General features: G+C 30.3%; 1 long non-coding RNA gene across 1 annotated transcript; it reads left to right on the forward strand.

Moving 5' to 3' along the window:
• Window positions 1-5,111: 5,111 nt before the first annotated feature.
• Window positions 5,112-14,367, forward strand: LOC145314478 (uncharacterized). The gene is made up of 3 exons (XR_013877785.1): window positions 5,112-5,171; window positions 7,785-7,834; window positions 14,319-14,367. It is a non-coding gene; the product is annotated as an uncharacterized LOC145314478 (long non-coding RNA).
• The last annotated feature ends 2,245 nt before the right edge of the window (window positions 14,368-16,612 follow it).

A 16,612-nucleotide genomic window follows, 5' to 3' on the forward strand; every position in this document is an offset into this window, starting at 1 on the left:
TTATTGTTAAAGTAACCATGTAACCACTTAGTTCTAGTATGTATGCCTACAACCATAGTTTGATTTACGTCACAAGTTTAACATACAAACACTTTATTAAACAGACAAGGGCTTAGATCCTTATTAATAGTTGATGTTATAGCTTGCACTTCTTAAAATATCTCAGTTATTTATTGACTCTCTAACCATCAAGTTCTTCTGGCTTTAAAGGTAATGACTTAGTTGTTTGGCATGCATTGTAGTTTAAATTTAGGACCCTCAGTACTTAGCATGAATTGAGCTTAGGCCTTATGTTAGAAATCTAACACTTAGCACAATTCAATGCTTCGGACTTGGGGCACTTTTCTGTCCTACACTACTTATGATTATTATCACTTATCCTGTAAATATTTTCATACTTAACTTATTCACTTGTAATGTAAATACACTTTATAAAACCATATTCCTTCTTGAGTGCTTAATATACTTATATGATATAGATCGAATAACATAACCAACCATTTATTCTTAGTTTAAAGAAATATAATACCTCGTGTGGGTCTTTGTTGAGCTACCACGGGCTCAACCAAATTCGTATTATACTTGTGGGAATAGAGGGATAAGCATTCTAAATTGACAAACCGACGATGAGAATGTCTATGTGTATTGCAGTAAAAGTAGGATTTTTAGTAGTACTCATACAGCATGACCCTCAAAAAAGTATTTTTGAGCATCTGCAGCCCTTATTTCTCAATGAATTATAAAAAAATGCATATGTCCTTGTTCTCCATAGTATTCCACATAAGTAGATAAAAAAATATTTTTTTTACCTCCATTAACACCGGAGATTTTTAGAGCTAAAGTTTTGAAAAAGTGACTGAGGAAAAAGTAACTTTTAACATGAAACGACTTTTTTAGCAAAATTAAGGTAGAAATCCTTTTATTTTTGTTACTAGCAGAAACTTTATACAAAAATGAAATAAAAAATTTAGTTTTTGAGTAAAAAGCATTTTTTTACACATATTTTTTGAGTCTTTTTAGTTTAATGATATTTTGAAAAACTTACTTATTAGGCAAAATTTTTTAAGATTAAAAAACCAAATAAATCTTTATGAATATAGCAGGAAAATTGTTTTTGTTTCACAATCCTAACTTTAATAACAAAAAAGTTAGGAAGAAAATAAAATTAAAACATAATGATTTTTTTGTCTAAAAAGCTTAATTAACCCCCAATTAAATTATTGAGATGTCAGAAAAGTAGGCGGAGCAACTGTCATAATTAATCCTTTTCTCAAATAAGGGTTAATAAATAACCTAAAATTTGCAAATAATCAATTCATTCAGTAGTATTTTTTGCCATTAAAAATTTATATTTTTTGGTGGAATAAAAAAGAAATAATTAGTTAACTTGTTTTTCTTTGTGTATCATTATTCAGTTGCCAGAAAAACATAATATAACCATCCAAAAAATAAGAGAAACAAAAAAAAATTCTTTTTCTCAGTCACTTTTTCAAAACTTTAGCTCTAAAAATCTCGGGTGTTAATGGAGGTAAAAAAAATATTTTTATATCTACTTATGTGGAATACTATGGAGAACAAGGACATATGCATTTTTTTTATAATTCATTGAGAAATAAGGGCTGCAGATGCTTAAAAATACTTTTTTGAGGGTCATGCTGTAGAAGAGCGATCTCCATACCATAATATTGGACAAGTGCCCCATTCGCACTACCATACTTAACCCCCTAACAGACCCCCCCCCTCTATCTCGGCTCCTGTTACAGATAGAGACATAAAACTTTTTTTTTCTGGTGGTTCATGTGTATTTTTAGAGAAAATTACTTTTCTAGTCATAGCGGTCAGACCGCTCCTTATCCGCTTTTTAGCAACCAGCCGCTAAATATTAAAACTGATGTAGAGCAGCCAATTTTAAAGCTAAGAAAACCAAATTTTATTACAAACTATTATTTTTTATAACAAAAAAATCCATATTTTTTTTATTGTACTACATAAGTTTTGTTGTCCCTCATTTTTATTTTATTTGTCAAAATTTATTCAGAAGGTTTTGCAAGAATTTGCTATGTTTTGCAAGAATTTGCTATGTTTTGTCAGAATTTGCTATGTTTTGCAAGAATTAGCTATTTGAAGGACAGAAAAGCTAAGTTTTCCAAGAATTTGGTATGTTTTGCAAGAATTTGCTATGTTTTGCAAGAATTTGCTATGTGAAGGACAGAAAAGCTAAGTTTTCCAAGAATTTGCTATGTTTTGCAAGAATTTGCTATGTTTTGCAAGAATTTGCTATGTTTTGTAAGAATTTGCTATGTTTTGCAAGAATTTGCTATGTTTTGTAAGAATTTGCTATATTTTGCAAGAATTTGCTATGTGAAGGACAGAAAAGCTAAGTTTTCCAATAATTTGCAATGTTTTGCAAGAATTTGCTAGGTTTTGCAAGAATTTGCTCTGTTTTGCAAGAAATTGCTATTTGTAGCTAGAATTTGCTATGTTTTGCAAGAATTTGCTATGTTTTGCAAGAATTTGCTATGTGAAGAACAGAAAAGCTATGTTTTGTGAGGTTTTGCTATTTGAAGGACAGAAAAGCTAAGTTTTGCAAGATGAAGGACATAAGCAGCCTTCCTAATGTAAGAATTTGTCAGACAAAGGACATAAGTTACCTCCCTTAAGTTAGATTTTGTTAGATGAAGGACATAAGTAGCCTTCCTTAGATAAATTAGATCAATTTCCAGTGTCTTCTGTCCTAATTAGGAATGACTTTGTTTTCTTTCCTATTTCTAAATGTTAATTTATTTAATTGCCTGCGTCTTGCATCTGACTAAAATAAAAATCTGTTACATTAGTTTCAACAATTAACTGTGTTGCCCCTTTCTGGACCTTAATCAGCCAATTTTTGTATGAAGTCTTTTATAGTGATCATAAACAGATAAAAATATTAATTAGCGCCGCCAACAGCCATTTTACTACCAAAATTGGCGGTTTCCGTTATTTGTCTTTTTTGGCGATGGTCAGAAAAGGTATTTTTTTGTTATAAAAAATAATAGTTCGTCATAAAATTTGGTTTTCTAAGCTTTAAAATTGGCTGCTAAAAAGCGGATAAGGAGCGGTCTGACCGCTATGACTATAAACAGATAAAAATATTATTTAGCGCCGCCATTTTACCACCAAAATTGGCGGTTTCCGTTATTTGTCGTTTTTCGGCAATGGTCAGAAAAGGTATTTTTTTGTTATAAAAAATAATAGTTCGTTGATAAATTTGGTTTTCTTAGCTTCAAAATTGGCTGCTCTACAGCAGTTTTAATATTTAGCGGCTGGCCGCTAAAAAAGCGGATAAGGAGTGGTCTGACCGCTATGAATAGAAAAGTAATTTTCTCTAAAAATACACATAACCACCAGAAAAAAAATTTACGTTTCTATCTGTAACAGGAGCCGAAATAGAGGGGGGGTCTGTTAGGGGGTTAAGTAGGGGTACAGAAGTTTAACTGCCTGTTTTTGCCGGTTTTGGTGCTGGAAGCACCAATTTTTTTTTAACTGAGAATAATATCTTAATAAGTTGTAACTATAAACAGTGAAAAAAGGGACAAAAAAAGATACTTTTTAGGCCTTTTCAAAAGGCAGTTTTGAAATCCCGTTATTTCATTAAAAAATTTAAAATGCATAGAGAATGGCTTGGAAGGTGAATTTAGGTGTTCTGCATATTTCAACTTAAACACATAAGGCCTAAGATATGATATCCCAAAAATCTTTTGTCAAAGTCTACTCTACACCTAGCGCTGGCGATTTCATTTTTCACAGGTATAAAATGCATGATTTTAGAAAACTGACTGGCGCTAGGTGTAGAGTATACTTTGACAAAAGATTTTTTGGATATAATATCTTTGGCCTTATGTGTTTAAATTGAAATATGCAGAAGAGCTTAAAACCTGCACATTACTGAGATATTGTTAAAACCGCCGTGCTACCGTTATCTGTTGATATTTTACATGCCTGGCGCTAGGTCGCCAGTAGAGATAAAGAGCTGAAATTTTGTACATGTATTTCTAGGCCCCTAAAGTAACTTTTTAGGTTAGCAGAAGAATGAAATTCGAGAAAGGGTATTTTCATGAAAAGATCTAATGTCCATAAACATTATCCTGCTTCAAGCAGTTTTTTTCAACAAATTTACTTACAATTTTGCTTCGACTCTAATACTTTTAAATTCTGATTATTCAGTTCAGATACTATACAAGTGTTAATGTCCGTTTGTCCTACTGTTTCAGTGCTTCGCTTTTATGGATGTTGTCATCCTTGTTTATGGTACGAATAAGAGGGTTGGATTCTTCACGTAAGCCAAAAATATTATTATTGGGAAAAAATTTGGAATGTAATATTTTTTTTAAATTTTGGGAGTATAGACCCTAACAATTAAACTATATATAAGAAGTAAACATTCTCCCCCTTTGGAATTCCTAACCTCTTTAATATGGATTTGACCAAATATACTTTAATTTAATAAATTTATATTTGTTTCTCAGAATACCTATTCCCAGCCTATGAAAAAGGTAAAATATGTTCTACCTATCTAGAACTCATAAAACAGATTTCAAATTTCCCCATAAATCATAAAGAATATTTTAAATTGAATTTTGGAAATTATTTTCAATTTTGTAAACTTCCTTTTCAATAGATTTATAATAGGATTAAATGTATATTCTATTGGTGTATTTTTTCTTTTTTGTAATATCTTTTAAGTATATGTATGTACGTAGTTAAACTGATCTATAAAGCTTAAATTCACAAAAATATTATATTAAAGAAACAATAACATTTTATAGGTTTCAACATTTTAACATTTCAAACTTAGGCTACTGTTAGTAAAGGATTTTTTGTTTAAGATCTACCACTGAACATATAATGTTCTTTATTCACGTTGGTCCTGTTATGGTTATAGTTTAATTCATTTTTAGATTTAAGTCTTGAGATGGTTTTAAGCTATTTTCTAGCCCCTGTCTGACCCTTCGAAAACCAAGCCACTAGTTACTTGTGACGTAGCCACTAGCTGTAAATTATTACCTATAATTTTTGTGTATGCTATGACTAACATTAAAAAGAAAAAAAATATGTTTAAATGTTGATTTGTTAGTCTATGCGATCATCAACAAACCTGTTCTTGTTAAACCTGAGTATAGCCGATCTATTAGGTAAATATAATATTTTTTTCTCTGTGCTAATTATTTGATGTTAGAATCATGTTTGAGAATCAGTTTTGAGGAGAGGGGGGGGGGCTTAAAGTATTTCTTTTCAGTGATTTTTTTTGCTCGATGACCTTTTTAAGTAACATTACAAAGTGTTTCAAAAATCAGCCATGTGACGTCATAAAAATGAGGGATTATCAATCTCTTTTCATAGGGTTTTTCTTTTCTACTTCTCCTCTCATCTCTCTCATTTTTAGGACGTCACATGGCTGATTTTTTGAGAGATTTTATAGAACATTAAAATCTCAAACCATTTAAAAAACATTGATAACCTAATCTCAATGGGAATCGATAATCTTTCTATTACCTCATACTTCCAGTTGTTGTTCAGTTTGAGTTTTTATTTTATTCTAATAATCAAAAACCACTGCACTTTACAGTATGGCTTCGAATTCGCTGGATTAGAACTGGTTCTCAGCCATACTCATCATAAAATCATGTATTACATACAATTTTCCACGAATATTAAAATAAAAATCTTAAAATTAATACCAGTTTTGTTAGCTCGGGGCTTAGACCCCGCGTGGGTAAATAAACTGGTTTTAATCTTTTAATACCCGTGGAAAGCTGTCCGTAGTACTATGCGATAAATAACTTTTATACCTTCGGTTTTATGAATCTTGTTGTGTATCTTATTTTATACTATTTGTATCTTAATAGATTAGTAAATAAGACAGATATTAAGTGGAGATAATAAAAAAAAACTTTTCCCGGAGTTTTTGTTATTTTGTTGTTGCTTTGTTTATTGACCACGTCTCAGTCTGATCCTTAAATAATGAAATAAGAATTCCTTTGATTTGTTTTCAAAACAAATCCACATATGAAATATATTATCTTAAGTTATTGCACAGGAAATAAATTACAAATCGCAATATTATTCATTGCGACAAATACTTTTTGAATTTAAATAAAGCGTAAAATAATGCAAATATAAAACTGTTATGAATGCCCTAGTTATAAAAAATTATTGATCAAGTGTTAGATCAAACTTTTTTTAAAATTAGTCATGTGTTTTTAATGAACCAAAATATATTTTAAATTTACATTTATATTTTATTGAAGTATATTTAAAATATAAAATATTTATATGTTTTTTTTTCATAAAGATCAAACACTGATGAGGATAATATCAATTGCAAAACTATGTATTAACTATATAGAAATACGTTTTAAAAAGTAACTTTTAATTATTGGCCTCGATATAGGCAACGGGCTATTTGTAAGAATACACTGTATGTTAACAATTAAAAATTTAAGTATTGGACTGTATCAATATAGGTCTACTTCTCAATAAGAAGTATTAATCAAGTGTCTGATCAATCAAGACAATTATATTTTTGCTCATTATGATTTTTTAAGTAATGGACTATTTGTAAAGAATACACTGTATGTTAACAATTACAAATTTAAGTATTGGACTGTATCAATATAGGTCTACTACTGAATGAGAAGTATTAATCAAGTGTCTGATCAATCAAGGCAAATATATATTTTATACTCTTAATATGTTTTTGCCAATCTAAGAACTAAATATACTTTTTATTTAAGATAGTTTAGATCCAATGTTATATCTATGTCTTTGATATACAATACAGCGGTTTTTGAGAAAATTAGATTTGAAAATTTCAAGTTAGATTTTCATCTCCTAGGAGTTATCGCATAATCATGACAAGAAAAGCAAAGATTATTTATTTAAAATTTTGAACAATTTTGCTTTTATAAAGTTCTTCATAAAACCACTCCTGAAGGGAGTTAATTAATGGCCATTTTTATCAGTTGCTTTGCTAAGGTCACGGAAATTCAGCCTCAAATAAATCATATAAAGAGATGTTTTATGAAAGACTTTATAAAAGCAAAGTTGTTCAAAATTTTAAATAAATAATCTTTGCTTTTCTTGTCATGATTATGCGATAACTCCTAGAGGATGAAAATCTAACTTGAAATTTTCAAATCTAATTTTCTCAAAAACCGCTGCATTTTAGATTTTATTGAAAAGTGAAATGAAGTTACCTAACCTAGGGTAATGAAATGCACTATGTCTTAATTTAGGTTCTGACACTAAAGTCAAAGCACCTTCGAAATCATTGTGTGTAGAGGAAAACCATGAAGAAAAAAAATACCTGATATTCTTTTGATTTACAATCATTGTAACTTTCTTCATTGAATTTTAAATTTGAAAAGAGAATATTCTAAAACCAACCTTAATCCTTTTTTTATCCTTTCAATTGGCCATGGTAATATTATTTTTGAATTAAGGATATACACCCCCCTCCCACCACTTTACATATAAAAAGGTTACTTTGACGACGATGAATAATAGCTATCTATCGCATTGTATTATATCAAAATGTAAAATTATAATGTTTGACCAGTTTTGTTTGCCCTGAAGGCTCAGTTAAATTTTTTTAGATTTTAGGATTTTTATTCTAATATTCGTGTCTGCAATATGATGCTATACATGTTTTTCAGTATGGATGAGGACAAGTTCTAATCCAGTTGTTATTAATCGGTTTTGAAGCCATACTGGAAAAACTCTGACATTTTTTTTTTTTTTTTCAGTGTTGTTAGTTTGTTGTCCAGTTGGAATGATTGAAATGTACCTGCGTAATGTAAGTATATTTCAACTTATAGAATAGCTACGCTACTGTGCAATCTAAACAAGGACAAGCGTGTTATATAGTAGCATAGCAATACTTTACGTTAGCTGTTTACATAATAGATATTTAAAAATAATTTTGGTATTGAAGCTGACCCCATTATTGTACATTTAAAGGGAGGGGACATTGAACTGTAAGTTTTCTTTGGCACCCAAAGTTTTATAACTGCATTATCCTATTTGTTAGCAATAACTTTCAATATCGTTTATTGTCATATCCCTTAAGATCTCGATTACCAGAATGGTTTGATAATCAAACACATTGCTAAAGTCAAACTGTATCTAAGAAAATCTTAGTGTTTCTCAGGGGTAGCTATTATAACCATCAATTCTACCAAAAAAATCACGAAACCTTATAAAGTATGTGGTGGTATATTTTGTTTTTGTCATGTAACTGAAGAGGGATGGGAAAGAAGGGGATGAAAAGTGGAAGGGGGTTGATGGCAAATTTTCCTTTAGAGTTGTTTGTCAGAATAGCATTCCTTGTCCCTAAGTGTTACTAGCATAAGAGTGCTGATGAGTAGTTGGGGAGTCGCAATACCCCCCTCATTATTAAAAATTGATTGGAAGATCTGCCTTCCCTTCTTTTCGCTGCCTCAATTAATACATCCTCCATGACAAAATCCTGTGCATGCCACTGGTACAATTCGTTTAAATATATGCATTTTGATATATGTAATAATATGTAATATCTTTTTCATTATTATACGTGAAAAATTGCTATTTCTAAGGCCAAAAATAACGCAGACAATTTGTTGAAAAAATCCTTAAAATCCCAATTTCTTTACTTTCTAAATCTTCTTATCATTTTCTTAATATCCCATTTAATTGAGTTTGAACCCCCTTTTTTGGTCATTTGGAAAATTAAGCCTAAAAGCATTTAAACAAGAAATTAACTTGACCCTTTCAATTGTTATTTTTTTTAATAGTTTTTACGGGAATAGTCCCTCTCGTGGCAACGCTCTTTAAGGGGCAATTCGTTGTATTTTTAAATTGGATTTTTATAGGTTAGGTTAGGTGATTGTCCCACAGGTTAAGGCAATTGGCCACGAAATGGACTATACCCGTTTATACAGTGAAAAGTTATAAAATACTTATTAGATGACAAAAAGATAGATTAGATAATTTACTTGATTAATATTAATTATATAAAAGTAACAGGGTGTTTATCTGTTTGTCTAGCTGTAGCTTAAGATCTCGCTAATCACTGCACTGTTCTCATTTGCAGTGTAGCTTCTTATAGGTCCAGGGAAGGTTTGAAACTATTTTATGTTACCTTAAACCACCCAAGAGAAATATAATTTTTTTTTTACTTTTCTTTTAAAACTGGTCTTATTATGAAAGAAAGACTGTTTCATAAACGTACGGAATGTACTTATTAAGTGGCACTGAAGAATCGAACGGGCATTACAAACAATCACAGATATAATGTAAGAGGAAATTATTGGATTTGAGTGGGACATACAAGTCTGTAGAAAATAAATTGAAAATTATTCAGAGATTTTTTATAAACTTTTGACAGATTAGTTTTCCCCCTGACTTACTTCTCTTTAGGGGCGTGCAGAGGGGTGTGTGAACACCCCCTTGTTAAGATATTTTGAGTAAGCCTCCCCACCTCATTTTTGCACCCCCTTAATACTCACACCCCCCTGACATATCCACGTGCTTGCACCTACGTATTTCACTTTCTATAACACTTTCAGTTACGCCCCTAGAGACCTCTAAAGGCAATTGAGGTGTTTGGGAAATCACAACCCATCCCCCCATCTCTCCATTTTAATTTTTTTTTGTTTTCAAAAGAAAGAGCAAAAAATATTTGTTGATGAGGGGGTTCTTTTTTCTACGGGCGATTTCTATTCGGATTGTTGTGGTACCCTTCCCCAAAATAAACCCCTTCTCAAGACCTAAGAGCTTAAATCACGCAGTTCAGCGGTTAGCGAGATCCTTTGGTACACACAGACACACAAGTACAAAGACATCCTGAAACTTGTGTTTAAGAAGAGAATGTGGGTATTTTATTCATTTAAATCTAATCATTGTATGAAAATATATCTTTTATCACGATAGCATCACTAACAAACTTTTTTTTGACTGAATCATAGTAGTAAATCTTAAATATTTTCATTCAGTAGATGTATTTATGTTGTTAAAAGCTTTGCTTTTTAATAAAACCAGAGCAATCTTGAAAACTTTTTTTAAGATTTCCAATAATTTTAAAGTTTTGTAGAAGTTTGAAAAAAGTTTAACTCAAATGTTCTTTAAACAAATTATCTAAATTATACAAATGGATAGAAAAAATTAACACTTCTTATAGTTTAAGAAAAAACCAGTATATTTTTTTAATTATAAGCGCAGCTGAATCATACTTATCATAATTAAAAGGACATTAAACATTCTTCAACATATTTAATAAATTAAACATATCAAGAACAATTTTTAATGCTCTTTAAACTTGAACAGTTTTATATGTTAATTATTTTTGCTGTAAGCGTGTTTGAGTTTGTGTTTTATTCAGAACGGTACAATTCCTTATTATAGAGTAGCTTTTTTTTCTCATAAAAATATAGAGTAAAGTAATATAGCTATATTACCTGTATTGCGTCTTGAAAATTAGCTATTAGCGTCGAAAATATAAACACAGCCTAATCCCTACAAAAGAACAGAAAGCAATTTACTAGCAGACTAAAAGAGTATCCACCGCTTGGGCCAGGTTGTTGTCTGGATTATACATCTATACCTTTACATTTATTATAAAAACTATTCCTTTGATTATTTAAAGTACACATAATTCACATTGTACTTTGTACTTACATACATTACTTGAATAAACTTCACACTGTGAGAAAAAACCTTCTTTGTATTATATAATGTTTTACTTGCGGCTAAGCCCCTAGAGGACTCCATGGTGGGAGAGTTTATCATCCCATCATTTTTAATTAAAATTTTAAAAGAAAAATAGGAAAAATAGAAAAAAAATTAGGGATGTAATTTTTTTCCCTTGGGTAATACCCCCACCCACTCCTAAATAGTTATAAACCTTGAATAGTTGCCCTTTAAAGGAGAAACCATATCTGTTCAGTGGTTAGCGAGATCCTTCAGTGCTGACAGATAAGCAGACAAACAGACAGAAAAATGAACAGATAAACAAAAAGACAAACAGATAGGCAGACAGAGATCCTGTTACTTTTATAAAAACTTATTTTTTTTTAATTTTAAAAGTTAGGTGAATTGAACATTAAAGAATGTATGAAATTAAACATTTCATAATTACTAATGAATTTTTACAGTACACTTTGTACATTCATAAATTAGTTTAACAAACTAAATAAGGCAGGTTTCTAATGTTTGCTCAAGTTCAATACTTTGAGCCTAGAATTTATGAAAATAAGAAGCAGGGACAGAACATCTCATGAAAAAAATGTTTCCTATAAAAAAACTAATTCATTACTTTTGTTCTTTATAATCTCACAAACGGTTAGATCCTTAGTTTTAGTAAAGCTTTAAATAGGTCAGCGGTTGGTTATAAGCTACTTTGATTTAAAATTTATGTATTTGGGTGGTTTTTGGCCGTTTTTCTTGACCCTTCCTACTCTTTAAAATACAGCGATCCTACATATTAGCCGGCAGTAATGTATATAGTAACACGAAATATTCTATTTAAAAAAAAGCTGAGGAACCCTCTTTACATAGCTTCCATCAAAAGCAAAAAATACTTTCCAGGCGCTCAAAATATCTCAGGCAAAAGCATGCGAACGTACTGACACAGAAATAAACATTTTTTAATACATATTACACATATTACAAATGTACATATGTACTGTCTCTTTCTAAATGATTGTTGTAATACTAATTTATATGCAACGTCTATAATCCCAGAAAATAAAAACCACGAGGAAAATAAGTCTAGGTTAGTTTTCGTAGCGAAGTTAATACATAAATGTTGATTTCTGTCTGTCTGTGTGTCTTTTTGGCTGTCTGTAATGACACGGTGGCAAAATTTTATTAGAAGTGAAGATATTTCATTTTACTTCCTTCTATTTTTCCTTCCCTTTCCCTATACTAATCCTTCAACATATGAATATTTTGAAGAATAATCCCAAAATTAATCCCACTAAGTATTAACGCATTCAAAATACAATTTAATATGTTTACTCATTATATTTACGTGTTTCATTGATAACATCCACAAAAGAAATTAGTAATGTTGTATCAAAATAATTAATTGTTAATTAAGAATTCTTATTGATTAATATGTTGTAATGAAAATAATTTAACGAAAATAGTTATCAAACGCTTTTCTTACGTCAACTTTAACATTAACTATTCAAATCTAATATTAATTACAAATTACTAACATTATTGGATTATTGGCTTTTTATTCATATGTATGTTTTGACCTAAATTAATTTTAATGACGCATTATTTAACTTAAATCTATAACAGATATCCTTTATGAAGGCCATTATATAAAGGGCTAAGTTTTTCGTTAGGATCTCCATTTTGTGGGAAGGCTTTAGTAAATTTTTCTGCCCCCTCCCTCAAGAATGCAGAGTCTCAAGATGCTAAGGACGCAGGGAGTAGTATATTTATAAAAGAAAAAAAGATACCTTTTAAATAAAACATGGATGACAACATTCATAAAAGCGAAGCTCTGAAATGGAAGGACAAACGAACAATAACACTTGTAGAGTGTCAAAACTAAATAAGTAGAATATTAATGCATAAATCTAAAACAATGTCAGCAAATTGTTTCAAAACTGCTGAAATACAGTATAATCTTTAAGGACCTACTTACATTTCTAGGACATGATTTTAGAGATGCTTTGCTTATAACATTGTACCTTGTTGTAATAGGAATCAGTATTAAAAAATTCAGATGAATAGGATAATTTTAATTGGACGTACATACTTTCTGGTAACGATTATAGAGTTGCTGCGTTTTCTAACTGTTATAGTTATCATCATGCTAAGTTTGAAATCGAAAGGACAATTCGATCCTGTTTAAATTAACGAAAATAGCTAACGGTTACGGACGTACGTACAGACTGACCCTAATTATAGAAAATATTCGCTTTTAAAATCCAGGAACCAATACCTTTACTAATAAAATGCTTTAAACCAGTTTTTTCTAGTAATAAAAGACAACTTTTTCGTACTATAAAAGGATTAAAAGGATGAAAATGCTACTGTTTATCTGTTATCAACATGCAACTATGACGTTATTATTATATTGTAAAGATTTAAAAGTTTATTAGTTAGTGCTTTGTAAAATATTTTCTCGTATTCATTCGAATCCGGTGGATAGGAACCGGTTCTCATCCATACGAAAAAACTATGTCTAGCATCGTATTATATCAAGCTTTCTACGAATATAGAAATGTACAATAACAAGATTAAAATTAGTTTTAATCTCATAATTGTACGTTCTATATCCGCGGAAAGCCGTTTATAATACGATGCGAGAAATAACTATTCTCGTATTCATTTGAATCCGGTGGATAGGAACCGGTTCTCATGAATACGAAAAAACTATGTCTAGCATCGTATTATATCCAGTTTTCTACGAATATAGAAATGTACAATCATAAGATTAAAACTAGTTTTTTTTAGCCGGTGCCTTCGGCACGACGGGGCTAAAAAAACTAGTTTTAATCTTATAATTGTACATTCTATATCCGCGGAAAGCCGTTTATAATACGATACGAGAAATAACTATTCTATAATAAACCCAATAAGTTGCGACCTCTTTTGACAACCTTTTTTATGGATGGTAAAACTCCTCTAACCCAAACATTTGCTATTATGAAATTTTTCTCAGAGTCCAAAAATCAATATTAACATATGCTCCTAAGATTCTAATAAGAATGAAATAATAATTCTATATGTTTTTTTAAAGCGAAGCTTTTCTATAATTAGGGTCGGTCCGTCCGTCCGTACGTTCGTCCGTAACGGATAGCTTTTTTCATCAATTTAGACATGTTAAAATTGTCCTATCGATTTCAAATTTTGCATGGTGATTCCTTTAGTAGTTAGGTAAGATTTAGAAAGCGTAGCAACTCTATAATCATTACCATAATGTCCGTACGTCCATTTTAAACATGTAAATTTTTTACTTTTTAACAACAAATTTTCATGTGATCTAATCAATTGATTGATGTGATTTTTTGTATAATAATTCTTGGGACAACAAAGTATGATGTTTTAAGCGAAGCATTTCTACAATCAAGTCCTAAAAATGTAAGTATGTTCATAAACATTATCCTGTATCCAGCAGTTTTTCAACAAGTTTACTTACATTTTGGTTCGACTCTTATACATTTATATTTTAATTATTCAGTTCTGACACTATACAAATGTTAATGTCCGTTTGTCCTACCGTTTCAGTACTTCGCTTTTATGGATGTTGTCATCTTTGTTATATTACATTTTTTATTTAGGATGTTTGGGTGATGGGCAAAGTGATGTGTATTCTCGTTCCCTTCATAGGAAATCATCAAAATCCATATGAAGTAAAAAAAGTAACAGGATGTCTGTCTGCCTGTCTGTAGCTTAGGATCCCGCAACCACTAGACCGATATGGTTAACCATTACGCTTTTTGTTGATCCCAGGAAGATTTCTTCTTACTTTTCTTTTTAAAAGTGGTATGTCGATTTATATTATAGCTGTGCTACTTATAATATTCAATATGCTTAAAATTAGCAAAGTTTTGCGAATTCCCATTCTTCTTTAGGAAAGTGGAAGTGGATGCCATGTACTAATGTTATCTCATAATATAATAAATTATAGTTTTTGTTTGTCCGTTTAAATATTGATAACGTCTAAATCGAGTTATTCTTATCAAGGAAGCTTTAAATTTGCCATGGTCATGTTTTTTACTATTTTTTTTATATAAATGCGGTACACCGACAAACGTCCTAATGTGACACACCCCCTAATGCGACAAACCTCCTAAACGACAAACCTCCTAAATGACAAACGTCCTAAAGGACAAACCTCCAAATGCGACATCTCTTAAGTAAAACCTCCTAAATTTTTTTTCAAAAATTAAATCGTCCTTTTTGGTAAGAATGTTCTAAAATTAATAGAAAATTTTGTTAATGATTTTTAATAAACTAAAGATCAATTTTAGTAGTGCAAGGATGTATCGGGTTCGAAACAACTCCGTTTGATAGCCAACAGAGACTTTGGGAATATTTTGTCCTCAAATTTTGGAAGATTTTTTTTATTTAGGTAATAACTTTTAAAATTTTTTAGGACGTTTTACTTAAGAAATGTCGCATTAGGATGTTTGTCCCTTTAGGAGGTTTGTCGCATTAGGGGGTATGTCGTTAAGAAAGTTTGTCGCATTATGAGGTTAAGGACGTTTGTCGCATTAGGACGTTTGTCCCTTTAGGAGGTTTGTCGGTGTACCCATTTATACTATAATACTTATACTATTTATGCAAAATTCCAAGTATAAACAAATTGAAGATTCTATATCCAATAAATTAAATACAAGTAAAATAAAATGGAAGATTTCAGCAAATGTAAATCTTATTATTTACATTTCTTTAAATAAACCTATTGACTGTTGTTAATTTAGCCGCTATCTGATTGAAAGAAATTTGATATTTCAAGCAATGCACTAAAATATTATAACCATACAAAAATGTAAAAATTTGTAATTAGCAAAAATATACTAAAATAACTAAATAATATTTTGTTTAATATACTATTAGGTTTTAATGTTGACATTTGATGCCATCTTTCTGATTTTTACATTTTTATTACTTTTTGAGCTTTTTTTAAAGAAAAAAGAAGGTCTATTGTTCATTTAATGAATTATAAATTAATTCAACCTTTTAATTGTATAATCATTTCCTACAGTTAAAACTGTGACTAAGTTTCTAAATATACCCAACAAAAGCTTAGAAATATTAAGGTTTCAGTGCAATGAATGTATAAACACCGAAATATAGTCCATGTAAGCTGCACAAAATTTTGAGCGTGTAGGCCCAAAAATTGTACATTGAAAAACATTATTGTTAAATTGATACCTATTAATTTCATTTATAAACAAAGGATTACAAAGTACAATGAGTGGTATAGTAAATACATTAATATACTTATTATACAGAGTAAAAGGAATGGTTAAAAAAAAATAAAACACTGGTGGCTTTGCCTCTACAGAGGAAATTAAAGAGGGCTAAACTCACTCTGAAAAAAATCGATAAAAAATTTCCATTGCCCATAATTAAGAAGCTCTCATGTAAATTGAGTCAAATCGGTCCCGCGGAAGGCGAGATCTTTTGTTACAGGCAGTAAAACTGGATTTACAGGTTTCGCCCCTAGAGGCCTTTAGGGGCTATTGAGGTTAGAGGGAAGATATCCCTACTCTTTCTATTTTAGTTCTTTAAAGAAAAGGAATAAATATGTATAGTGATGGGGCTTAATTTAATTTATTCTTCCTTTAATCCTCAGAAAATTGAGGTTAAAAAAGGATTTATCTTCGCTTCCATTTATCTTTCCTTTGCTTTCCTAACCAAAAAGTATTTAGTTTCATAATTTGTAATCAATAGCCTTAATATGTTAATGCACGTCACTGGAAATTAGTTGTATACAGCCAAAAATATGAATGATATTGATAATGATAATAACAAGAATAATACTGTACATTAGTAGAATAGCAAGAACACAAAAAGTGGCAAAGAAAAATCTCTACAAAAAAGGGCTGGAATAGTTATTTATAGA

This window comes from Acartia tonsa, chromosome 3 (assembly GCF_053477335.1).
Source record: "Acartia tonsa isolate MP-2025a chromosome 3, ASM5347733v1, whole genome shotgun sequence".
NCBI classification, from domain to species: domain Eukaryota; kingdom Metazoa; phylum Arthropoda; class Copepoda; order Calanoida; family Acartiidae; genus Acartia; species Acartia tonsa.